The sequence below is a fragment of the Lithobates pipiens genome, unplaced genomic scaffold, assembly GCF_037356315.1.
Source record: "Lithobates pipiens isolate NorthernLeopardFrog02 unplaced genomic scaffold, aLitPip1_a1.2 Scaffold_19, whole genome shotgun sequence".
Classification (NCBI taxonomy): domain Eukaryota; kingdom Metazoa; phylum Chordata; class Amphibia; order Anura; family Ranidae; genus Lithobates; species Lithobates pipiens.
The window spans coordinates 515,298,377-515,316,256 of record NW_027507764.1 but is presented as its reverse complement, the minus strand read 5'-3'; the positions used below and the strand labels follow the sequence as shown (position 1 = coordinate 515,316,256).

Sequence of the window (17,880 nt, the reverse complement as noted above, 5' to 3'; positions counted from 1 at the left end):
CTGGTTTATCTGAAAGTATTTGAGGTCTGGCGGGGGGCTCCTCTAGGTTACTCAGTAAGGTGAAATATTGTATTGATACAAAATGTCCCAAATATTATTTAAACTATAGCCCAGATGTCAATCTTTTCCCAGGCATGGGCGAAACTACCATATTTTAGCAAGTTGGTATTGCTGCCCTACACTCCTCCATAAAATGGATTCATCTGTTCCTGGCAGTGTTCACAGGCTCCTCTCACCATGACCCATATTGTGGTACATGCCAGAAAATGTCACAATTTTGGGATAACATTTTACACTTAATGGACAAAAAATTCCCAACAAACCCTAGATCACTGCATTGTCAATGCTGCCAGGCTCCTATAAACAGAGAAGGTTAGTTTCATCACCGCTGCCCACTCTGTAATTGCAAGACACTGGCAACAGGTCGAAGCACCATCGCTGGCTGAATTGGCTTGTGAAATGGATAAAATTTACTATTTGGAACATATGATTGCAAGTCAAAATGAAGAGGACAAGAAAGGTGGGACTTTATGTGAAGCACGTGAAAGCGAAGGAGTAATTTAGTTGAACAAAAGGAATTTTATTCATATAGCAATGTACACATACATACATAAATTGTTAGTATCAAGTAAAGGTGTAACATGGTAACAACAATAAACATATTGATAACAGGGATATCTCAAGATAAAACCACTGGCATCAATGGTAAAATGATAAACATAGTGATGGACAATAAACAATTTAATAACAATAGTATCTCAATTAAGACCGTAATAAAATTCCATAGTTCAACATGGACAAGCTTGAATAAAATCATAATTACGAGATAAAGCCTGCACGACCTATGGCCTCACTGGACCTGGAGAGGTAAGTATCATATAGTAGCTTAAAAATAGGTGTAGATGGGTGGCATCAAGTAGGTCTACGCATTTTGTGGCTGATACGCCACTCATCAGGAACATATACATGAAAGTCTAAAAATAAAAAATATGAAAATGAGCAACAATCATTGAAGGCATGAGCAGGGGTAAAGTGACACCCCCGACGGCACAGAAGTGCAGACTTACTGATTAGAATTGGCAAGCTAATGATGCGGCGGTGAGGTGAAAAAAGCATCCGGGATAACCTCCAACCGGGGGCTGTGGCGGACAGCCCAACGGAGGCGACCCAAACAGGCAGTCAACAGGGCAGGCATGGGACCACAAGGAATCGCTGTTAAGAGTGAAAAAAAGATCAGGATTGAACTTAAGAGTCACTTAGGGTGACTGATAGTGAGAATGTGGAAAAAGGGACCCGTGCCGGTGAAAAGAAAAAAAAGGCATATGATGAGGATAAAACAGAATCCTACAATCTTATGGGGATAGTGTAGGCCCATTCCAGATACTATTCTGAGTTTGACTCATTCAACTCTTCGAACGTGTGAAAGCTTAGTCGCTTAAGATAACCACCCATTGGCTTCCCCTCTTTTTTTTCCCTTCTACTTTCTCTCTTTTTTGCCCCTTCCTATTTCCTTCTACCTACCTTTCTCCTCATGTCTTCACTAAAAAGATTGGCCATTTTACGTATTACCTACAAGACCATATCTTACATTAATTAGGTTGGGCCAGTGGGCCCATTATTTTTAAAGTACCCTTTCCTTTTCAGTTGATAGTGTATCTGGCACTGTGTATTTGCTATAAACCACCTAAAAGTTTTTGATAATGTACCTTATATGCATGCTCTGCTAATAATGTGTAACAATATCTTCCAATATGCATTATACTCCGCTTGTCCTAATCCAGAGCCAACATTTGAGCATATTTGCCTAACAAGCCTAACTTGATTAAACTAAACTATAGCCCAGCTGAATATAACTGTGTGCTGTGGGCAGCACAGTGGTGTAGTGGTTAGCACTCTCGCCTAACAGTAAAAAGGGTTGCTGCCTGGAGTTTGCATGTTCTCCCTGTGCCTGAGTGGGTTTCCTCTGGGTACTCCGGTTTCCTCCCACACTCCAAAGACATGCAAGTAGGTTAATTGCCTTCTGTCCAAAATTGACCCTAGTATATGAATGGGGACCTTGGATTGTGGGCTCCTTGAGGGTAGGGACCGATATGAGTGTGCAATGTACAGGGATAGGGACAATTGTAGACACTCACGCAGGTTGAACTGGATGGACTGGTGTCTTTATTTAACCTTACTAACTATGTAACTATGTAACAAACTAAGAGGTAGCTACAAAGGATGCAGAAAGGGCAACTACGACTGGGCCCATAAGGTTGGTTGACCCAACCAAGACTATTATTTGCCAGCTGTGTGCTTACATTAACATTTCTCTGTCTTTTACATCCCCTTTACCTTTTATCCACTGTTTCAAACAAGAAAATAAGATATCATTTTGACCAGGGCTGGGCTAAGGGTTAGGCAATAGAGGAAGTTGACTTTGGTGCTTTAGCAGGATGGAGAGGATTAAGGGCAATACCTGCAATGTATGCTGCAGAAGTACATTGAAGCTCATTGGGGTGGGGAATGAAAGTTAAAAGACTTGCACTTGGTTCATACCCACTACACTCTGTTGAGTGGCTAGTGCAACTTTGGTACTCAGTTCAAACATGGAGGCACAGAAGTAAAGAAGGATCCAAGGTTTGACGAGAACCGAAGATCTCAACATGGTCATGATAGTGAGATGGCATGGGATATACGGCATATACTCTTTATAATCTGACTACACCACTTTAAAGCATACCCAATCAGCCACTCGTACACCTTGCCATGACACATTATATAACGCAAAACAGTCATTCTTCACAAAGTAGAAAAGAATATGACCGGACAGGGAAGTTTTAAAATTACACGTGATTTTTGCTTTTACAGTTTTTTTTTTTGCGGAGATTAAATCATTCCGTTGCCTCCACATCCGCATACTAAGATTACAAGGAAAGCAAACAAAGAGTAATATCAAATACGATTTGATCCATAACTAGATACTGTAAATGGCTTCCTAAATATTTACTTAAACCATTTATTTGCACAATTCCAAATGTCAAATTACATTAGCATGATTTCATGCCAGATTTTTTTCTTAGAGTTCAAAAAGACAAAAGATTAAGAGCCTCTTTAACACGAGGTGGTAAAACAGACGTTTGAGCCACAGTTTTACTGGCCTCCAACCGCCCACCTAAAATGACCATACAGTCAGTGGGGGGATGTTCACATGCCACAGCATCAATGACTCACCTCTGGGCCACAGCACATTTAACCACCTGCCGACGGGCTTCCGCATATATACTGCTGCAAGTCGTCTTAGCTGCACAAACCAATGTACCTGTACTTCGGTCCGTGCATGTGGCAGTGTGGACGCGCACGGTACAGAGAGGCAGAATGGAGATCTGCCTTGTTTACATAGGCAGAACGGAGATCTGCCTATGTAAACAAAGCATATCCCCTTTCTGATAGGGGACAATACTGAGATCTGCTACTCCTAGTGTTCAGGAACTGCGATCTCTGTGTTGTCTCAGTAGGCCCAACCCCACACAGTTAGAACACACTCAGGGAGCACAGTTAACCCCTTGATCGCCCCCTAGTGGTAACCCCTTCCCTTCCAGTGTCATTTATACATTGATCAGGTCTTTTTTTTTCTCTGGTCCCAAAAAAGTGTCACTTGGGGTCAGATTTGTCCACCGCAATGTCACAGTCCCACTAAAAATCGCAGATCGCTGCCATTACCAGTAAAAACAATAAAAAAAAAATCCATAAATCTATCTATCCCCTATTTTGTAGACGCTATAACTTTTGTGCAAACTAATCAATATACGCTTATTGCAATTTTTTATCAAAAATATGTAGAAGAATACATATTGGCCTAAACTGATAAAAACATTTGTTTTATATATATATATATATATATATATATATATATATATATATATAAAAATATTGTTGTTGTCGGTCTTTTTTTGTTTGTAGTGCAAAAAATTAAAACGCACTGGTAATCAAATATCACCAAAAGAAAGCTCTATTTATGGTAAGAAAAAAGGGAAAACAATTATGTTTGGGTACAACGTTGCACGACCGCGCAATTGTCAGTTAAAATGGCGTAGTGCTGTATCGCAAAAAATGGCCTGGTCATTAAGGGAGTAAATCCTTTGAGCCGAGTTGTGTAAATTTGTTTCATTAAAAATTGGACGTTTCTCAGCCAGGCTTCGAGGATGCTCATGGCCTACTGGTAAGCCATTTAAACGAACTACATCAATGGAGTTGATTTACAGTGGAGTGCAAAATCTGGTGCAGCTCTGCATAGGAACCAATCTTTTTTTTATCAAAGATGAATTGAACAAGCTGAAGTTAGAAGCTGATTGGCTACCAGGCACAGCTGCAAGCTGCACCAGATATTGTACTTTCCAGTTTTAGTAAATAAACCCCATTATTTCAAAGCTGTACTCTGGGGCATTTTAAGGTGCATAGTGCATTGCTTAGTGCGGGGATCTCAAACTGGTGGCCCTCCAGCTGTTGCGAAACTACAAGTCCCATCATGCCTCTGCCTGTGGAAGTCACGCTTGTAACTGTCAGCCTTGCAATGTCTCATGGGACTTGTAGTTTCGCAACAGCTGGAGGGCCAACAGTTTGAGACCTCCGGCTTAGTGTATTTTATTGAAAAAGTGAACTTAGCTTTTAAGCCTTTTAAACTGTGCTAGGTATAACTATCAGCAATTTTTTTTCTTGCGTATCGGCACTGCGTCGCTATAACTGACAATTGCGCAGTCGTGCGACGTTGTACCCAGACACAATTGACGTCCTACAAATAGAGCTTTCTTTTGGTGGAATTTGATCACCTCTGAGGTTTTCATTTTTTACGATATAAACAAAAAAAGACAATTTTGAAAAAAAAAACACATTATTTTGTACTTTGTGCTGTATTAAATATACCACATATACCACATATAAAAAAAAAAAAAAATGTTTTCCTCAGTTTAGGCCGATACGTATTCTTCTACATATTTTTGGTAAAAATCTCAATAAGTGTATATTGATTGGTTTGTGCAAAAGTTATAGCGTCTACAAAATAGGGGATAGATTTATAGCATTTTTATTATTATTATTTTTTACTAATAATGGCGGCGATGTGAGATTTTTATCATGACTGCGACATTATGGCGGACACATCAGACAATTTTGACACATTTTTGGGACCATTGGCATTTATACAGTGATCAGTGCTATAAAAATGCATTGATTACTGTAAAAATGTCACTGGCAGTGGAGGGGTTAAGACTAGGGGGCGATCAAGGGGTTAACTGTGTTCCCTGGGAGACAATTCTAACTGGAGGGGGAGGGGACTGATTAGAGGAAGTGACGGATCGTGGTTCCTAGCCAATAGGAACACACGATCTGTCATTCCTCTTAGAGCAGAACACGGATTTGTGTGTTTACACACACACTTCCGTGTTCTGTCCCTCGTACTCGCGATCGCTCGTGGCCGGCGGTCATTGCGACCTCTGGCCACAAGCATCTGCAGCCCCCCCGCTGTGCGGCGGGGCATGCGCGCCTGCTATCCCAATCCCGCGAGCTGACGTACAGCTACAACGGTTTGTGGGATCGCGCCGACCTGCTGCAGTATAATGACAGCGGCTGGTCGGCAAGAGGTTAAAAGACTTTCAGTTGTTAGAAATCCACATTTAATTGAATAATAATTAAAAAAAAGATGTTTAAACTGTCAATGCGTTTCAGGGTTTCTTAGGGCTCTTCCTTCTTTAGGGCTTCAGCTGGTAGAAAACCAGTTTAATCTTCAGGTCTGTGCTTTAGATATTGGATACTTTTGTTGTCCATTTTCTTGTTTTTATTCTTGCGCCATGATCCGTGAACGCACTTCACACCCTTAACCACTACCTCTCTTCATGAGCAGGCCATTTTTTGCGATATGCCACTGCGCTATTTTAACTGACAATTGTGCGGTCGTTTGACACTGTACCCAAATAAAATGTATGTCCTTTTTTCCCACAAATAGAGCTTTCTTTTGATGGTATTTGATCACCACTGCGGTTTTTATTTTTTTGCGCTATAAACAAAAAAATAAAAAATATATATATATTTATATATATATTTTTTACTTTCTGCTATAAAACATATCCAATTAAAAAAATAAAAAAAATAGAATTCCTTCATAAATTTAGGCCAATATGTATTCTGCTACATATTTTTGATTAAAAAAAGTCCAGTACGGGTATATTGATTGCTTCATGTGAATCAACCTATGAGAGATATTTATGGAATATATACTTATATTCCATAAATATATGTATAGTTATGGATTTTTTTTTGTATAGTAGAAATGTGGGCGATCGGCAACTTAAATAGGGACTGCGATATTTTGGTGGATCGTCAAACACTAACACACTTTTAACTTTGAACCAGCGACACTAATACAGTAATCAGTGCTAAAAATATGTACTGTCACTGTACTAATGACACTGGCTGGGAAGGTGTTAAACATCTAGGGCGATCAAAGGGTTAACAGTGTGCCTAGCCTGTGTTTTTGTGTACACAGTGTGCTGCTTTCACTAAGGAAGAGATTGATTCTAGTCCCTGCTTCGCATAGACACAGGGTCGTCCCTCCCACCCTGTCAGAACTGAAATAAGCCTTGTTTACATATCTCAGTTCTCTTGTGTGTTACTTATGATCTCCGAGTGTTGGAGGATCCGCAGATCAGCTTCTGCTGTGGTATGTCCATGTCCCCTACAGGTGGAAGTGCAGAATCACACACATATATATATATATGCTATGGGGCGGTCGGGAAGTGAATATGTCAACCCAAAATTTGATATTCCTGATATGTGCCTCCGCTACCATGTACTTGTATGAAAATGTATCCCGTTCTCTTTGTATTGCTTTATTTGTATGAAATCCCTGGTGATCTTGCCAGCCTCTCTGCTTTCCTATTTAAAACTGACCACACTAGGTATGAGAGCACAACGTGGTTAGTTCTTTGTGCTGATAACTCAGCCTGCTTAACTCCAATGATCAAACCCGCCCCCTACCCGGTACTGTGTACTGCTGCTTTTCCTCCCCCAACTCTCTCAGATCCTTGTGCAGCTGAGAACAGAGGGTATGTGTAAAGGTATCACTTTACACACTTTAAACCCCAATCACACATTGGCAGTTTACACATTCTTTTTTTTTTTTTTCAAATAAAATTGGAATTCTATTTATTATTACTATGCTGCTCCTCACCCACTATTTCTGAAGCTTATTTGAATGGGCAAAGCCAGGCTTGCTAAATAGCCTTGATCCTTAGACCCAAAATGGCGAATTCACATTTTCATAGTAAAATAGACATTCTGCAACGAAACATGAACAATATACTAACCAAGTAGCCATTTTAGCAGTTTGATAAGACTGCTTTTAGACTGAAAGCGGCAGCCATTAGCGGTAAAGCGCCACTCATTTTAACTGCGCTTTCCCACTGTTTTCGGCCACTAGCGGGGCGCTTTTAACCTCAAAAAAAGGGTTATAAAACGTCTGTGTGTCCCTGAGATGGTGGGTGATTTTGAAATAAATATTTTCTAAAGTTCTAATCTACTCAAGGGTATAGATTAAAGTCTTTACTTTTCCTGATGGGGTGGAGGGTGGGGGGGGGAGGGGAGTTGGAACTGTAATATATGCCTTATCTCCTCTGGTCCAAGATCATATATCTGTCTCCTCCTGGGGCTCAAAGAATGTGCATCAATATATTCATTTTAATTATTTTAATTTTTTAGGGGGAGTGTGCACTGCCCGAGTGTGAAAGCACCCATTGTAATGAATGGGAGGCAGTTTTCAGGCGCTTTACATGTGCAATTTCTAGCGCTAAAATGCCTGAAAAATGCCTCCGTGTAAAAGGGGTCTTATGCCCTGTACACACGGTCGGATATTCCGATGGAAAAGGTCCGATCGGATTATGTTGTTGGAAAATCCGATCGTGTGTGGGCTCTATCTGACTTTTTATCAGAATTTCCAATGGAAAAAGTTTGCGAGCTGGATCTAAAATTTTCTGGCAACAAAATCCGATCTGACTTTTTTTGATCTTTTGTAGAGAATTCCGACAGACAAAGTGCCACGCATGATCAGATTAAATTACCAGACCAAAGCTATTGGCTACTGGCAGGATTTAGGGTGGTGGGGGACCCTGGGCTTGAATCATTTTCAGGCCCTACATTCTATACATTACCTTATTTATCGGCGTATAACACACGCTGGCGTATAACACGCACCCCAAGTTTAGGAGGGAATTTTAAGGAAAAAAAACTTTTAGGAGGGAAGTTTAAGGAAAAAACTTACATTTAAATGCCCATCAATGCAGCCTTATTAGTGTCCATCTGCAGCGTTGTCCATCCATCTGCATCCTTGTCCACTGTTATTGCAGCCTTGTCAGTGTAGCCTTGTCATTTGCAGCCTTGCCCCAGTGTCATTTGCAGCCTTGCCCCAGTGTCATTTGTAGCCTTGTCATTACAGTCTTGAAGTTTAAAAATGGCGCTGCCGAGATGCAGAGTCTTGTGTATCTCGGTGGCTCTCGGGTCCTGTCGCAGTCCCATGCGGAGCCAAGAGTAGCCGAGTGTACTCGGCTCGGTTGACAGTCACACCCAGTCCCTGTGTTATGTCCATCATAGGGCGGGCCTGGGCGTGACTGTGAGCGGAGCCGAGCCAAGTACACTCGGCTATGTATCTCGGGGGGGCCCGCGTGGCCCCCTATTGGGCAGGGCCCATGGGCTTGAGCCCAGTCAAGCCCAATGGTAAGTCCAGCCCTGGCTACTGGCCTCTACGTAGTCCCGTTGTATGCAATGAACGTCACCTCGTGCCGAATAATTGGATTTTCCGTCAACTTTGTCCGACCGTGTGTATGCAACACAAGTTTCGGCCAAAATCCGTCTAAAAAAATTGAAAAAAATCCAACGGATTTTGTGGTCAGAATGTCTGACTGTGTGTACAGGGCAAAAGGCTGGATTCACACCTATGCAATTTTAGTGCTTTTTGCATTTTGCAGATTTGCACTATAGAACGTGTTCCATAGGAAACAATGTTAAAGTGGTTGTAAACCCTTACAAACCACTTTGACCTACAGGTAAGCCTAGATTAAGGCTTACCTGTAGGTCCAAGCAATATCTCCTAAACCTATATGGTTTAGGAGATATTTTCCCTGAAAATGGGCACCGCTGTCTACGGCGCATGCGCCGTAGACAGCGGCGCGCAGGCGCACTGAACGCGGCAGTCCCAAGAATGGAGCTGCGGCATTTGTCGATTCCCGTGCGCATGCGCGGGAATGACGTCATCGCGGCTTCGCCGAATGACAGCGACGGAGCTGCGAGATGCCACCAGCAAGATGGATGCGGCGGACTACAGGGGACAGCGGCAACTTCGCTGGCTCCTGTGTCAGGTAAGTGACACATAATGGGCTACTATGCGATGCATAGTAGTCCATTATGCTTTACCTTTGCAGGGAAAAAAAGAGGAAGTAAACCCATCAGGGTTTACTTCCTCTTTAAATGGACTGTATTGCAAATCTGCAAAATGCAAAAAGCACTAAAAAAGCATAGGTGTGAATCCAGCCTAATACCGTTGTTTTATTTTTTATTTCATTTTTTCTTGTAGTAGAGTAGAGTCATCTTTAAATCCTTACTAATCATTATTTCTATTCTGCATTGTCTATAATTTTCCAATCTGAAAGCAATCCAGATTTTATAATTGTCAGCACTGGGGCTGAACAATTGTTCATTTATGAGATTCTTCTAAGCTAACAAAATAAAAAAAAAACCTCACAAGACGTTAGCTGAGTGACGCAGATGGTGTAATTTGTGGGCACGGATTCTGCTCCAGATTCTGCAGCTGGAAGCCGTGATAACCCAGCACCTCTTAAGTATTTTATCAAATCTCTGCAACACACAAAAATAGGTTTTGCTATTCCAGTGCCCTCCAGCTGAATTAAACACTGCGCAGTTCAGAGCACTCAAGCAGCATGTGTTTATCCGTGCATGTGTCGTGCACACAACATAGAGCCGGAGGATTGTGCTGTTTATTTTGCAGTTCATATATCCCGTGGTTATTCTAGTGAAATTAGGGCATGTCCCACTGTTGTAAATAATATGGTGCTAACAATAAAAACTTTTCTAGTTACTCAAGTGACAAATTGTAGCGGGGGGGCTCTCTACTTTTACAGTGCCCACTTACGCACGAGAAAAGACTTCTTGATTAGACATTATCAGAGCTGTATATGTGATTTCAAGCTGAAAATAGGCTGAGGGTTAAAGAAAAATCTAGGTTCTTAACCACTTCAGCCCCGGAAGAATTTATCCCCTTCCTGACCAGAGCACTTTTTGCGATTCGGCACTGCGTCGCTTTAACTGACAATTACGCAGCCGTGCGACGTGGCTCCCAAACAAAATTGGCGTCCTTTTTTCCCCACAAATAGATGTTTCATTTGGTGGTATTTGATCACCTTGGCGGTTTTTATTTTTTGCGCTATAAACAAAAAAAGAGCGACGATTTTGAAAAAAAACGCAATATTTTTTACTTTTTGCTATAATAAATATCCCCCAAAAATATAAAAAAAACGATTTTTTTCCTCAGTTTAGGCCGACATGTATTCTTCTACATATTTTTGGTAAAAAAAATCCCAATAAGCGATTATTGATTGGTTTGCGCAAAAGTTATAGCGTTTACAAAATAGGGGATAGTTTTATGGCATTTTTATTAATATTTATTTTTTCAAATGGATGGCGGCGATCACCGATTTTTATTGTGCCTGTGACATTATGGCAGACACATCGGACATTTTTGACACATTTTTGGGACCATTGTCATTTATAAAGCAATCAGTGCTATACAAATGTACTGATTCCTGTGTAAATGCCACTGGCATTGAAGGGGTTAACCAGGAGGTGGCAGTGTGGGGGTTAAGTGTGTCCTAGGGGTGTGTTGCTAACTGTGGGGGGGGGGGGGCGTGGCTGTGTTTTACACATCACTGATCTCTGCTCCAATAACAGGGAGCAGAGATCAGTGTCACTGTTGCTAGGCAGAACAGGGAGATGCTTGTTTACTTTAGCATCTCCCCATTCTTCCTTTCTATGAGGCAATCACGGGTATCCCCAAGGTGATCGAGTTCGTGGAACCCGCGACCGGACTCACAGAGCTTCCCGCGGGCACGCGAGCGCGTGCCCCCGCCGCCTCTTAAAGGGCAGTATATCGGCTTAAGGCGGTTGGGAAGCAGCTAAAAAAAATCCGGTCACCTCTAGACCACAGGCACAGACAGAATCACTTTAACCACTTAAGCACTGGAAGGATTTGCCCCCTTAATGACCAGACCATTTTTTTGCGATAAGGCACCGTGTCGTTTTAGCTGACAATTGCGCGGTCGTGCGATGCTGTAACCAAACAAAATTTATGCCCTTTTTAGCCCACACATAGAGCTTTCTTTTGGTGGTATTTGATCACCTCTGTGGTTTTTATTTTTTGCACTATAAAGAAAGAAAGACTGTAAATTTTGAAAAAAACTAACAATATTTTTTACTTTCTGCTATAATATATATCCAAAAAAATAAATAAAAATATATTCAACAGTTTAGGCCAATATGTATTCTTATATATATATTTAGAAAACAGTGTATATTAACAAGGAGGGTGGGACTTTAGATAAAGTACCTGGCAGCAAAGTGTACTTGGATGAATTGAATTCATCCAAGTACTCTTCGCTGCCAGGTGCTTCATCTAATGTCCCACCCTCCTTGTTAATATACCCTGTTTTCTTGATGCATATGGAATGGATATTCAGGACCTTACCAGATCATGATGTCATCTAAAGTCCCTAGGGATGGAAATACCTGACCTTACCAGGCCATGGCTTCCTGAAAGTCCCTATCTCACCAAAACCTTTTCCTTTTATAATATATATATATTTGGTAAAAAAATAAATAAAGCATATATTGATTGGTTTGTGCAAAGGTAATAGCGTCTACAAAATAGGGGATACATTTATGCCATTATTATTATTTTTTTTACTAGTAATAGTGGCAATCAGCGATTGTTAGCGGGACTGCAACATTGTGGCGGACAGATTGAACACCTAACCTGACATTTTTTACACTTTTTCGGGAGCCAGTGACATTAAAACAGTGATCAGTGCTAAAAATATGCACTGTCACTGTACTATTGGCACTGGCAGGGAAGGGGTGATCAAGGGGTTTAATGTGTTCCCTGTTAGTGATTACTAACTGTATGGGGGACTGTGTGACTGGAGAAAAACACAGATCTGTCGTCCTGCTTAGCAGGAAGACAGATCTCAGTGTCATCCCCTGACAGAAGGGAGATCTGCATTGTTTACTTAGGCAGATCCCCATTCTGTCTCTGCCGAAGAGATTTGTGCAGCCGAGCCACCTTGCCTTACATCTGCAGCGGGTTGTCGTCAAGTAGTTAAAAAAATGAAAGAAATTTGGTCACCTAGACCATTCAGGGCACAGGCTGGATCACTTTAACTGCTTGCCGCCCGCCCACCGCCAAATGACAGCGGGGCAGTTCGGCTCTCATTTTGGGACGAGGTCATATGATTGCGTCCCAGAACGGCAGCTTTCGTGCGCCCGTGGGGGTGCGCAGCGCGGTGACCGTGGCTGTGCCATGTTGCTAGGACGCAGCGCAACCCCGATCTCTGTAAAGAGCCATGTCTGCTTCTCTTTAACCATGTGATCGGCTATGTCCAATCACAGTTGTGTCACATGTAAACCAGAAGTTCCGGTAATTGGCTCTCCTTGCCTCGTACTGACAGAGTTTGAGGTGAGGAGAGCCGATTAGCAGCATCTCCTCACAGGGGGACATCTAGGCATGTAATCAGGGCACTGATCAATACCCTGATTTCAATATTGCAATATAGTGTCACAAATCAGTGCCCAGCATTGCCCACCAATGCCAGCTATCAGTGCCCACCAGTAGCAGCAATTAGTGCCCACCACTGCCCATAAGTGCCACCAATCAGTGCGATGCTAGTCAGTGCTGGCAATCAGTGCTGCCCATCAATGTCCATCACTGCTGTCAATCAATGCCCATCAGTAATGCCCATCAGTGTCGCCCATCAGCACCATCTATCAATGCTCATCAGTGCCCATCGGTACTGTCTATCTGTGCTGCCTATTAGTGCCCATCGGTGCCACCTAACAGTGCCCATCAGTGCTCATCAGTGCCACATATCAGTGCCCATAAGTGCGGCATATTAGGGCCTCCTCATCAGTGGCATCTAATCAGTGCCCATATGTACCGCCTCATCAGTGCCCATAAGTGCCACCTCATCAATGCCCACCAGTTCAGCCTATCAGTGCCCATCTGTACCGCCTCATCAGCGCACATCAGTGAAGGTGAAAAATGACTTAGTTACAAAATTTACTGACAGAAAAAAAGTAAAGCCCCCCCCCGTCAGTCGGTCACCAGCCTAACACTTACTCCATCTAGGTCACGGGCAGCACTTCCTCCGGGCAGTGGGTGGCGGTTTCCCCTGTGTCTCCTCCTCCTCCTCTTCATCACACAGTGTTTCTCCCCCGCTCCTCCTCCTAGGCGGCCAATCGGGTAACGGGCCGGGAGGAGATATTAATTCGCTATTGTCACACTACTGGGTGGTGCTCTATGCCCCGAGCCCATCCTTTTTTTAAGCCAGAGTTCTAATCATGTGCTTATGAAAAAAATAAAAACATTGTAATCCATGCGTCTGGTGGCCTGCATGTAGATTAGGGACCAGGCAAATGGATTAGGGGGATGGTGCCCCAAATGGACGGGCCGCCACAGGTGTGAGCACATTTCCTTGTTATCCCCCCACAGCAGTCCAAATTACAAAGAAATGATTTAATGGCACCTATACTTTACTATTAATATCATTTGTTTTCTAATCCAGGCCACACCATCTGTCCCTATTTATAACAACCCTAGCTTCCTTCTTTGCTTGTTGGCCGTGTTTTGGGCTTCCCTGTCCAGGAATTTCAGACCCCAGGCTAGGCACTCACATCCTTCAAACTGACCAGGCATTTTTTCAGTACTTAATTTCCTAATGCACATTGGAGATTTAGAAAAGATGGGGATAGTTGCTTTATCTCATTATTATCTATGATTGATGTTGCATGTGGCACCTAATTGTCATTTAGTGCAGAAGATTGATTGACATCATGCCAAATCCAAAATGATATATTCCACCAAGACTTGCTGGCAATATGATTTGTGCTCATGCTCTGTAGTTCAAAAGTTTTCAATACAGGCATACCCCACTTTTAAGTACACAATGGGGTTTAATTACTAAAGATGAAAAGTGCAAAATCAGACTCACTTCTGCATAGAAACCAATGAGCTTCCAGATTTTATTACCAAAGCTTAATTGAACAAGCCGGGGTTAGAAGCTCATTGGTTTCTATGCAGAAGTGAGCCTGATTTTGCACTTTCCAGCTTTAGTAAATAATACCCATTGTGTACTTAAAAGTGGGGTATGCCTGTAAAGGGTTCTAAAGCCTACATGTCTATAACCTCTCCAAACTTAACTCCATCTCCAGGGGTAGGGTAGAGCATCAGTAAAACTGTATGTAGCACTGACCCCCGAAGGAGCTGCTGGTTTTGTTGGGCTTACTGTTACCTTCTTGACCTTGCCTCTGTCTAGGGGTTCCCGCGGTAGATGGCCCAAAGAAATGCAGAAACTGACACTGGATCCTCTGGGTTATTTATTTTTAGAAGATACCACAGTTTCTTAATAAAAGGTAGAGAGTTAGAAAGGAAATTCAGGTACCTTTTTTGGAACTGCAAAATCCAGAGAATAAACATTTCACAGCTGGATTCTCACAGCCTCCGGATAGACCTCCTCGCACTAGGCCTAGCAGCCGGCAGGGTGTTAAATAAAGGAAAGTCTCTGCCACAGACTTGGATGTAGAATACTTGAGAAATAAAAGTCTCTGCCACAGACTTGAATGTGACTGAGGGACGTAGACAAATTTAGAGAACTATCATACGGTACCAGTACCTCTCGGCCGGTCCGGCGATACCGTATGAATATAGATCCACAAAGTGTCCTTCAACTGAGCCTCAAGGCTCCTTCTGAAAAAAACCAACCTTACGCATGGCCTTCTCCCGAAGAGTCCTCCCCTGGATGCTTCTCCAGTTGCTGGGCCTCTCCCTAGATGAGACGACACCGGACCACCTTTGAATCACTATGGCCTCATATCCATTCAGGCCTGTCCCTGCAGTTGCTTCGCCTCGGGCTATCCAGCACCGAGGTTCGGAATTGCATGGATCCGAACTCCATACCAGGAGGGCCAGGGGGTCTGGTCAGGAGGACCAGGCCCGAACAGACAGAAAATCTCTTCTGGACCGGAACCCAGAAGAATGTGATCACAGTACCTTAAATACCACCTCCCAGAATGCACAGCAGGACAACACTCCCACTGGGCTGGATCCCGAGACAAGAATGGTACTCAATACACCCAACTAGACTGCGTTCTACCACTTGCTGGCGGTGACAGCGACACCTGCAGCTAAGGAGAACCCAGTGCAATCCAGCTAGACTAGTACTGAAACCATAATTTTGCAAAATTAGCCCTAAAACCCAACTGTGGCTTTAGGAATATAAATTTTCAAAAACATATAGCCCGTGCTCATCAGGAGCCAGCGCTACATGTATATTATGAAATTTTCTCTTTTAGCTGTGTGGCTAATATTTGTGCCCTTAGCCCTTGTACACACGGTCGGACATTCCGACGGAAAATGTCTGATCGGACCATGTTGTCGGATAATCCGACCGTGTGTGGGCTTCACCGGACTTTTTCGAATGTCTGACCAACAAAGTTTGAGAGCCGGATATAAAATTTTCCGACAACATGATCCGATCAAATTCCTAGACCAAAGCTATTGGCTACTAGCCTGAACGTAGTCCAGTCGTAAGGAAATAACGTCATCACGTTCCGAACGATCGGATTTTCCGACAACTTTGTCCGACCATGTGTATGCAACACCAGTTTTGGACAAAATCCTTCAGACAAAATCTGACGGATTTTGTTGTCGGAATGTCCGACCGTGTGTACAAGGGCTTAGAAGCCTGAAGTTGCTTTGACTCTTTGGGGCTGATTTACTAAAACTGCAGAGTGCAAAATCTGGTGCAGCTGTTCACGGTAGCCAATCAGCATCTAACTTCAGCTTGTTCAAATGAGCTTTCACAAAAAAAAACTGGAAGCTGATTAGTTTCTATGCAGAGATGCACCAGATTTTGCACTTTGCAATTTTTGTAAATCAACCCCATAGTATTTCCCCATTGTAAGAAGCTGATTGTTTTCTATGCAGAGCTGCACAAGATTTTGAACTCCCCAGTTTTAGTAAATCAATCCCTTTTAGTTATCCAGGGCTTGCTGGCAATTTAATTTGTGCTTATGCCCTGGTACTTCAAGAATTTCGAGAAAAGCTTTTCCAGGTGTATGACCTCACCAGAACACTGTCTCTGGGGTGTTGCTCCTTCTGTGATTCTGGGATCAACAGCACTAAAAAAACACAAAATTATCTGATTTTTTTCTCTTTCAACTGCAAGTTTTACATTTCTTAGGCCCTGAAAACCCAAAGGTTCTTTGACTCTTTTAGAATGGTCTCTCACTCTGGATTCTGTCATGAATTGTAAGCAGTTTATAATGTGTGACAATGGAAAATATGACCTATTTAGGTGCATATGATTCTGCTGGATTAACTTCAGAGAATCACATACATCAAAGAAATTCTGTAATCCTTCTTTCCTTGGCATTGCATCTTCCTGTTTCAATATGAAACATGAAGTCTTCAATGATGTTTAGTATCAAGCTTGTATTTTTATCCTTTACAGGCATACCCCACTCTTACGTACACAATGGGGTTTATTTACTAAAGCTGGAAAGTGCAAAATCAGGCTCACTTCTGCATAGAAACCAATGAGCTTCTAACCCAGCTTGTTCAATTAATCGTTGGTAATAAAATCTGGAAGCTCATTGGTTTCTACGCAGAAGTGAGCCTGATTTTGCACTTTCCAGCTTTAGTAAATAAACCCCATTGTGTACTTAAAAGTGGGGTATGCCTGTATACACAATAGAAGTCATTGCCAGTTTTTAATGTGGCTACTTCTCTGCTCCATTTTCTTATTGGTTATTTCTCTTCTCCCTTGTATTAATCTTTCTCTTTTCTTCAAGTTGTTCACTATTTCTTGTCTATTTCTTTTCTCTTATGCACTCCTTTTACTTTAATGGTTGATACCTTTGTTGTAAATCATGTAATAAGTGTTATGCATAGTTAAGACAGCCATAGACAGCCGGTTCAGCAGGAAGCGGGCAAGATTTGAATCATATATGGGCAGGCTGAATGTACCCAAGTTGATCGATTGGGTACACTCAGTCTGTTGGATATAACATGCAATTATTATTAGCTTCTGTTATAACCGCTAGCAATAATCGCCGTGTTCTCCCGGCCTCCCCTGCCAACCCCCCCCCCCCCCCCCCCCCATTGGGAGAACACAATGGCCCTGTGGAAAGGATTCCTCTGTGAACACTGTCATGGTTGCAGGAAAGAAATTTGCTCCACCTATGTCTGGCTTTAGTCCCTCACATACCTGCATAGGGCTGTCTCTGGAGCCTGGAGACACGTAAAGTGGTTGTAAACCCTTACAAACCACTTTGACCTACAGGTAAACCTAGATTAAGGCTTACCTGTAGGTCCAGGAAATATCTCCTAAACCTACATGGTTTAGGAGATATTTGGCAAAAGACAGGCATGCACCGTAGACAGCGGCGCGCAGGCTCACTGAGCGCGCCGCTATTAACGGCGATATGCTGCGAGTGACGGCTCCCATGCGCATGCGCAGGAGCGATGTCATCGCGGCTCTGTCAAATGACAGCGCTGGAGCAGCGAGACCC

At 42.7% G+C, this 17,880-nt stretch overlaps 1 protein-coding gene across 3 annotated transcripts in view; it reads right to left on the bottom strand.

Moving 5' to 3' along the window:
* OXR1 (oxidation resistance 1) overlaps positions 1-17,880 on the bottom strand; it is an 807,173-nt gene that overhangs the window by 221,671 nt on the left and 567,622 nt on the right. The gene's annotated exons all lie outside the window — the stretch shown is intronic.